We start from the raw sequence: 9,753 nt of genomic DNA, 5'->3' as shown, positions 1-9,753 counted from the left end.
GACTGCCATTCCAAATCATGAGGTTGAAACAGTAGCATGGGTTGTAGGAAACAACTGGTTATTAATGTTCGGATCTCCAGAAGAGCTAATTACGGATCAAGGGTCAAATTTCAGGTCCACGTTAATGAAGCTCTTACGTCGGCAACTGCGCATCCGTAAATTGAGAACAAGTGCTTTGCATCCACGTACTAATGGCAGATCAGGGCGGGTGCACTCGAATATGTGTAAAATGCTGAGTCGCTACGTAAATAATCATCACAATGAATGATCTTTTTGCTGCCTTACGTAATATCTGGCTTGACGAAGATCCACGAGAGCTCGAAGTTATCGCCTTTCGAAGTGTTCGGTGACTTGAAGATGCCTTCACCTTACTAGATGGTGAAACCTCATTTCAGACAATTTCAGCAATACAAAATTACAGGAAAACTTTAAAAGCAGTTAGGTGTGAAGTGCAGAAAACGAGAGTCCTAGAGCAGCAAGAAGGTACGTTACAGCGTTATATAAATATTTGGCGCCCATTTACGTAATATGTATCGGACTTGTCCGAAAGAATAGATATCCCACGGAATCCGCAGCTGTGATGCACATTACGTAAATTCAAGGTGGAAGGAAAGGAAAGGAAAGGAAAGGAAAGGAAAGGAAAGGAAAGGAAAGGAAAGGAAATGTGTGGACTGCCTAGGTACTCTCCCCGCCAGTTCAGGTTCCCACCCAGCGCCACCCATCAGTTATATGAATGTGTGGTGTCTGTTGTTTCCGACATGTTTGAACAGTACCGTCGGTGATTAGTGAAAAACGGATTGTACTCCCGTCAGTGCTAAGGATTCGGCCAGGTGTGTCTGAAGTCGTACAAGAACAGACCGTTCTGAAGTCTAATTGAGTATCATGCAATCAGTACTGTATCACTGGTAAAAATCTTTATCAGTCCTGTCAAGGTCGCCAATTCTGCAGATGCTTGGCTTCATATGGACTGTGAAAGTGACGTATGCTGCCTGTTATCATCTGCCCTACCACCAGATTAAAATGATCTCATCTGTTAGTTTGCTCTATGGACTGTGGCAGCATCGGTGTTGTTCATGTCTAGCAGGGATTTCGACTGCATATTAAAATTAATTGATTAATGAAGGGAACAGGGGAGGACTACAGACCAGCAACAGTGAGACAACTCAAATAAACCTGGATACATTATTCAAAACACATTGTTATGCGAGGCAGTCTCGTTACACGAAAAGAATGGAACATCCCATTACACGAATTTGAATTACACAGTGATCCGAGAAAAGTACATAAAATACATAAAATACAAGAGAAATAATGGGAACTAGCCTAGTCCCTAGAGAAAATATTGATGCAGTAAATTAGGGAGGAATCTCCAGGATTCGTATCACGAACGAAGGTACCGATCCACGAGTAGCCACGCGTTGCGAGCACATTGGGGCTGAATGACAAACATTACTCTCTAGCAATGTAGATACCGTAAAGCTAATTCCTCGCTGTGCAAATCGCGCATTTGCAGCTTAATCACGGACGGAAGTGCTACAAGCATTTCACCTCGACGTCTTGGCTAAAACAGCAGGCAACAGTTCGTCGTTGCTTACAAAGTGATGGGAAAAAACGCATTCATCGAGAATATGGCGGCAACTACTGCACTATTGAAACTTCCTGGCAGATTAAAACTGTGTGCCCGGCCGAGACTCGAACTCGGGACCTTTGCCTTTCGCGGGCAAGTGCTCTACCAACTGAGCTACCGAAGCACGACTCACGCCCGGTACTCACAGCTTTACTTCTGCCAGTACCTCGTCTCCTACCTTCCAAACTTTACAGAAGCTCTCCTGCGAACCTTGCAGAACTAGCACTCCTGAAAGAAAGGATATTGCGGAGACATGGCTTAGCCACAGCCTGGGGGATGTTTCCAGAATGAGATTTTCACTCTGCAGCGGAGTGTGCGCCGATATGAAACTTCCTGGCAGATTAAAACTGTGTGCCCGACCGAGACTCGAACTCGGGACCTTTGCCTTTCGCGGGCAAGTGCTCTACCAACTGAGCTACCGAAGCACGACTCACGCCCGGTACTCACAGCTTTACTTCTGCCAGTACATCGTCTCCTACCTTCCAAACTTTACAGAAGCTCTCCTGCGAACCTTGCAGAACTAGCACTCCTGAAAGAAAGGATATTGCGGAGACATGGCTTAGCCACAGCCTGGGGGATGTTTCCAGAATGAGATTTTCACTCTGCAGCGGAGTGTGCGCTGATATGAAACTTCCTGGCAGATTAAAACTGTGTGCCCGACCGAGACTCGAACTCGGGACCTTTGCCTTTCGCGGGCAAGTGCTCTACCAACTGAGCTACCGAAGCACGACTCACGCCCGGTACTCACAGCTTTACTTCTGCCAGTACCTCGTGCTATTGCTGGTCACGAAATGATGCCTACTAAGAACTGCAAGGAACTGAGGCAGAGTGGGCGTCTCTCAGCAGTATCATAACCTTGGAGCTTCCTCCGAGAGGCATAGGTCCCCGACTGCCAATGCTGATGATCACTTGGTCTTTCGCACAGAGGGTCAGTTCGGTCCGCCCACACGTAGTTGGCTTTCCTGGAGGCGGCGTCACCACTCTGACCGCATTGCCTCAGCTTGAGTTTGAACTAACGACTACTGGAACGTCTATAGACTTACGAAATCTAATTCGAACCTGCGACCGTAGCGGTCACGCGGTTCCAGACTGAAGCACCTAGAACCGCACGGCCACCACGGCCGGCTGGTAAAATGACTTTTATACTATAAACATGCAGGTTAAATTTATTGCATCTTTAATTAAAGGGTGTACAGCCCAGAGCCTCCTGCCATGAGATTGTAGTTGCATAAGCAGTGCGAATATTTGGTCGGGAAAGCATTTTCAGTATTATTTTACTTTCTCTCTCTCCCTTTGTCATGGGACTGGATTGGGCAGCTATAGAGACTTCGTTACATGCTTTAAACGTCTCTGAAAGCCGCTCTCTTACACTCATAACACTAAAATTTGAAATACAATTTCTATGTTTGAATACCTTTCATAGTCGTTAAAGATGCATACTTGATGTTTTCGTACGGGCCTCTTCGACTCTATTTTCCTGTAGACACCAGATATGAATTTAGTCACCATTCGATTGTCAATCCCCGCTGTGCTTCACATCAAATTTCCAATGGCAACCAGGCAGACACGTGGCACTTCTGCTGGCGTATATTTAAATAATTTTTAAAGATTGTTTAACGGAATGTAGGCTGTGTAAAGTGACTGCGATTTCCTGAAGATCAATTTCATCCAATCCAGGACCCACACATTATTTTAATTCCTAATGCAACACGCTGATTTTTAATCTCTAGAAGCTGCGAAAAACGATTCTTGGATACCTTTATTCGTTGACGTGACGAGCAGCATGTCTTGTCGTCCATAGCCCGATCGTTTCGGCGGGGAAAATTTAAAGTGAAATATATAAGTATTTATGACAAAAACGTTTTTTTTAATAGAAAATACTTCTTGGTCGCGAAAATTACACTACTGTCAATCGCTTATACCCTGCCTTATAAATAATAGGAGGACGTAGAATGAGAGGAAGAAGCGAAAATAACAGCTTCACGGATTGAGAGGGTAACTGATGTTATTTCAGGAGTTATAAATTCAGGCCAGATTTACCAAAAATCCTGGCAGAATGAGGCCACCCCCCCTTCTTGACCTAGCTGCACTCACTGATCAGGCTGGGGAGGGTGTCGTAAAGTTGTTGTATCTTCCTCTAAGACAAGTTAGTCCACAACGATTGTAAGTCGTACTTTGTATGCTACATACTGGCACTAGGACGAGCTTGACATCCGAGCTGGTCGCACATTTGTTTTATCCGTTGAAACATGGTAGCAAGCTACTCTCGCACGAGAGGTAACACATGAAGATGTAGGATGTCTGTGACTTATTGTTGCACCGTCAAAGTTCCCTCGCTTGCTACCAGCCGTGATCCGAAGAGAGGATGTCAGAAACAATACCGCTGTCCCTCTCCAAAACATAGGAGGAATTGGACCTCTTCCCAGGGGACCACGCCGGTCGGAGTGGCTGAGCGGTTAAAGGCGCTACAGTCTGGAACCGCACGACCGCTACGGTCGCAGGTTCGAATTCTGCCTCGGGCATGGACGTGTGTGATGTCCTTAGGTTAGTTAGGTTTAAGTAGTTCTAAGTTCTAGTGGACTTATGACCACAGCAGTTGAGTCCCATAGTGCTCAGAGCCATTTGAACCATTTTGAACCAGGGGACCACAAACACGCCGACCATAATCATTCGGGATACTACAGAACTGTATTTCATCACTGAATACAGTGCAACCCCATTCATTAGTGCTCCGTTGTTCCCGCTCACAGTATCACTCCAAACGCATTCGTTTGTGTTGGCCTGTTAACGGCAGCAAAGGCATTGAATGGTAATTCACTAGTTCGCAACTGCTAGTCTACAACCCATGGTGCGGGTTGACACAGATTGTACTTCTCTTGGGATGCCAGGCGCAGATGCTTGGGGCACAAAACGGCGATCCTCCCTTTCGGTCGTCAGACGCAGTAGACCGAAACGATGAGTGTGCCAGCTCTCACGTTCTCATGGAGTCCAATACTGGGCTGCTGTCACACCAGAATACCCCACAAATCTGAATATTCTAACTTTTGATGAAACACCTTTTGTTTCAGAACTCCAGCAGAAATACTTCCATTTACCCCTGTGTGAACGTACGTGAATTCATAATTACCATTGACGACTGCAAATAAAACCATGCTGAAAGGTCCTTCGCGCTGAGCAAATGGAGGCCGACATTGTGGCTCCTGTAATACTCTGGCAGATGTTGATAAAGCTGACTCGCACGAGGTCGCGGATTATGTGTGTCTCTCACGGTGGTTACGCGACATCTGTCAATGTTCGAGCTTCCCATATACGCCACCAGGCCTGATGGCAGTACTAAAAACGAAGAACACTAATGGTCGCTCTACATGTCTCAGAAAATTGCAACTAATGTCATTTACATGCCACACCAACATCTGATTACTCCACTTTTCCGTGAGCCAGTAGAGTTACAATTTGGCATTTTTAAAACTGTAATAATTATTTTTGCATGCACACGAATATCAACTATCTGTTCCTTTGTAGAAACATACAACCAACATAAAACTAATAAAGGTTGCTCCTATGGTAGTGTGTGACATCTGAACCAAATTGTATAATAAGTACTTGGATGGGGATCAGGTACACAAGGAATGGGAAAGACTATAATTACTTCAATCTACAGTACATTTCGTTCACAATTCATATTAAATACTACTAGAGGCTGTAAAAGTGAGTTATCTTCCGTTCTTGGGGTACATTATCCCCTCCAACAACTTTATTCAAAATAGCTACTAGTGCCGCTACTAATTTAGGTCCTCCGTACTTCAATAATTCCAGTAATTTACCTCCAAGATCGGCTGCCTTTCCACTTTTTGATTTTTGAACGGCCTGATGAGCTCCGTTGTCAGCCACCCCTTCCACAGGACAAATCTCCACTTCGTTCTGCTCTTCTCCAAACGTATCCCTGTATTCTATAAAAAGATCTTAAAATTCGTCTTCCACTCAGAAATGGCAATACTTCTAGCTCCTCTTCCAATTTTAGCAGGAGTTCGCACTTGATGTATAAAACGCTAAGCTTGTGATGTCTTGTAGTATCCAACTAAATGTTCTACGTCGGCACATTTTTTCCCCCACGACCCCTGTTTACCTCGAATACCGCCATTTCTACTTCTCTCTTAACTGTATTGTAGTGACATCTATCTTCTTGCTTTTTACCATGTCTGGTAAGCAGTCTTCTTTTCTTCAGTCATTTTTTTAAATGCTTCATCATTCACTCAGTACCGCTCCCTCTTTCTCCTCTTCCAGCAGCTCTCAGTAAACATGATTTTATATCCTCATTTAGTAATGATGCAGTTCCGTCCTTGTCCAACCTGAGTTTCTGCTCAGCCCGAATCTGGCATAGAACTCGTATATTTCAGTCCTACAGACCCTAACTTCAGCAGTGGTATTTCGATACTGACTCCTACCTCCTGCTCCACACTACATCTTTGGATACTGGGGCGACTATGACTTTTTACAGTACCGCGTGGTGATCTGTTACACATTTTGGTCCTCGAAATACTCTCACATCCTGAACTACCGATCTTCTGTCCTACTTCGCAATTACTAAATCTACATTACTGGCCATTAAAATTGCTACACCACGAAGTTGACGTGCGACAGACGCGAAATTTAACCGACAGGAAGAAGATGCTGTGATATGCAATTGATTAGCTTTTCAGAGCATTCACACAAGGTTGTCGCCAGTGGCGCCACCTACAACGTGATGACATAAGGAAAGTTTCCAACCGATTTATCATACACAAACAGCAGTTGACCGGCGCTGCCTGGTGAAACGTTGTTGTGATGCCTCGTGTAAGGAGGAGAAATGCGTACCATCATGTTTCCGACTTTGATAAAGGTCGGATTGTAGCCTATCACGACTGCGGTTTATCGTGTCGCGACATTGCTGCACGCGTTGGTCGAGATCCAATGACTGTTAGCATAACATGGAATCGTTGGGTTCAGGAGGGTAATACGGAACGCCGTGCTGGATCCCAACGGCTTTGTATCTCTAGCAGTCGAGATGACAGGCATCTTATCCGCATAGTTGTAACGGATCGTGCAGCCACGTCTCGGTCCCTGAGTCAACAGATGGGGACGTTCGCAAGACAACAACCATCTGCACGAACAGTTCGACGACGTTTGCAGCAGCATGGACTATCAGCTCAGAGACCATGGCTGCGGTTACCCTTGACGCTGCATCACAGACAGGAGCGCCTGCGATGGTGTACTCAACGACGAACTCGGCTGCACGAATGGCAAAACGTCATTTTTCGATCCCTGCGAAACACTACATTTCAGCAGGATAATGCACGACCGCATGTTGCAGGTCCAGTAAGGGCCTTTCTGCATACAGAAAATGTTCGACTGCTGCCCTGGCCAGCACATTCTCCAGATCTCTCACCAACTGAAAACGTGTGGTCAATGGTGGCCGAGCAACTGGCTCGTCACAATACTCCAGTCACTACTCTGGATGAACTGTGGTATCGTGTTGAAGCTGCATGGGCAGCTGCACCTGTAGACGCCATCCAAGCTCTGTTTGACTCAATCCCAGGCGTATCAAGGCCACTATTACGACCAGAGGTGGTTGTTCGGGGTACTGAATTCTCAGGATCTATGCACCCAAATTGCTTGAAAATTTAATCACACGTCAGTTCTAGTACAATATATGTGTCCAATGAATACCCGTTTATCATCTGCATTTGTTCTTGGTGTAGCAATTTTAACGGCCAGTAGTGTAGTAGAGAGCCGTTTTAACGTTTTTAAAATATCGGAAAAGAAAATGCCTCTGTGGGTTCATCTGAGTTGACCCGTGGTTCTTTCTTGCGCAGAGCTCTTTTACGGCTTTTAAAACGTAGTAAACATAACATTTTGGGATAATCTGAAGATGCGCCAATCAGGTGAAACGCGTCGATAGTAGAAGAATAAGTTGCAACCAAGACTGATTTGAATTCAGATATTCCACATGTACCAGACGTCCCAATGGAGTGGAAGAAATTTCTACTGAATCTATTCTTGACCTTAAATTCCTGTAAATTATAATTGCGTCCCTGGTTATCCCTATTACCGCTCATTTGTGGATGGGTTAGCCGACATCGTCCCACCAACTCAAGCTTTCCTACATCCCAGTTACGTGTATACTGTCCACCTAGCAGTGCACCATTCTGCAGAAACTACATGGGGGCGCCCTGCGTTCGCTTATAGCTATCGGGTGTTAATGGGGTAGCAAATAATTCAGGGGCAATAACGTCCGCACCATCTCATTCCGACTGCGTCATGCGACTTCCAGCGCTCCGTTTCAAGTTTTACGACGGGTGATGTGCGTCCTACCGGGATACCTGTCCGTTGTCCATCACGTTTCCCCCCCCCCCCCCCCTCACATTGAGAAATTGGTGTCGCATCTGAAAACCGGGCAAATACACGGATGCTCCATTTGCCTCCAATTACGGAGAAGCATAATTCATGAGGCGCAGCGTTTCTGCTGGGTCTGCACGACAGAGCTGCAGGTAGAGTAACGGATGAAAAAGCCGCGGCGCATGTGCGACGGCGTCCATTTGCATGCGTGAACTATGCACGGAGAGCGTGCCAACGCGCCATACATCATTTGCACGGCCTTTGGCTCGCCGGCTTTTTAATCGTCGCGAATTTACGGTTCTGCGTTGCAGAATGTGTTAGCAATAACTTTGGTCTATCTCTGTTGCTTTCGTCGTTCACGGCCCTGACTTGAAAGTGCGCGTGTACGTGACTGCTCAGAAGTTCCGGCTGAAGATATTCTGCACTGGACGTACGTGGAGGTACTCCTTGAATTTCAGTGAAGAAATACAGAATCAGGCACTTCAGTGCTGTGGATTGGAAGTGGGTCTGGTAAAGACTTGTTATTAAAGACTACTATGATTTTGAATAGGGTCTAGTCATTGATTTAGAGAAGGAGTATTTGGTCACTTGAGAAGTAGTTGAAGACCTGGAGTTATGGTTAGTAACATATTTGGACTATTATAAATATTTATGAGTCGTAAATGTGAATGTATGCTTTCCCGGCGTATACAGCTGGCGAAGAGTTTTCGGGCTTCCAGCCGGGTGGCCACCCGGCTGGAAGCCCGAGAACTCTTCGCCAGCTATTTATGAGTCATTATTAAGACAGATGGGGCTGCTAAAAGCGAAATTAAGGACCGCATTGTCCAAGGTAGGCAAGTAACCAAATAAACTATGTAACCAAAAGTATCCGGACACCACGCTGAAAATGACTTACAAGTTCGTGGCCCCTCCATCGGTAGTGTTGGTTCAAAAAATGGTTCAAGTGGCTCTGAGCACTATGGGAATTAACTACTGTGGTCATCAGTCCCCTAGAACTTACAACTACTTAAACCTAACTAACCTAAGGACAGGACACACATCCATGCCCGAGGCACGATTCGAACCTGCGACCGGAGCGGTCGCGCGGCTCCAGACTGTAGCGCCTAGAACCGCTCGGCCACCCTGGCCGGCGGTAGTGTTGGAATTCAGTATGGTGTTGGCCCTCCCTTAGCCTTGAAGACAGCTTCCACTGTGGCAGGCATACGTTCAATCAGGTGCTGGAAGGTTTCTTGGGGAATGGCGGTCCATTATTCGCGGAGTGCTGCACTGAGGAGAGGTATCGATGTCGGTTGGTGAGGCCTGGCACGAAGTCGGCGTTCCAGAACATCACAAAAGTGTTCTATAGGATTCAGGTCAGGACTCTGTGCAGGCCAGTCCATTACAGGAATGTTATTGTCGTGTAACCACTCCACCACATGCTGTGCATTATGAACAGATGTTCGCTCGTGTTGAAAGATGCAATAAGCGTCCCCGAATTGCTCTTCTACAGTGGGAAGCAAGGTGGTGCTTAAAACCTCAGTTTAGGACTATGCTGTGATAGTGCCACGCAAAACAACAAGGGATGCAAGCCCTCTCCATGAAAAACACGACCACACCATAACACCATCGCCTCCGAATTTTACTGTTGGCACTACACACGCTGGCAGATGACATTCACCGGGCATTCGCCATACCCACACCCTGCCATCGGATGGCCACATTTTGTACCGTGATTAGTCATTCCACACAACGGTTTTTCACTGATCAATCGT

The 9,753-nt window shown here is 46.1% G+C and overlaps 1 non-coding gene across 1 annotated transcript; it reads right to left on the bottom strand.

Moving 5' to 3' along the window:
- Window positions 1–1,677: 1,677 nt before the first annotated feature.
- On the bottom strand, window positions 1,678–1,752 carry Trnas-cga (transfer RNA serine (anticodon CGA)). Its single transcript has one exon. It is a non-coding gene; the product is annotated as a tRNA-Ser (tRNA).
- Window positions 1,753–9,753: the final 8,001 nt, after the last annotated feature.

The sequence above is a fragment of the Schistocerca cancellata genome, chromosome 9 (assembly GCF_023864275.1).
Source record: "Schistocerca cancellata isolate TAMUIC-IGC-003103 chromosome 9, iqSchCanc2.1, whole genome shotgun sequence".
In the NCBI taxonomy this organism is placed as follows: Eukaryota; Metazoa; Arthropoda; class Insecta; order Orthoptera; family Acrididae; genus Schistocerca; species Schistocerca cancellata.
The sequence above is the reverse complement of the archived record's forward strand: the minus strand, read 5'-3'. Positions and strand labels throughout refer to the sequence as shown.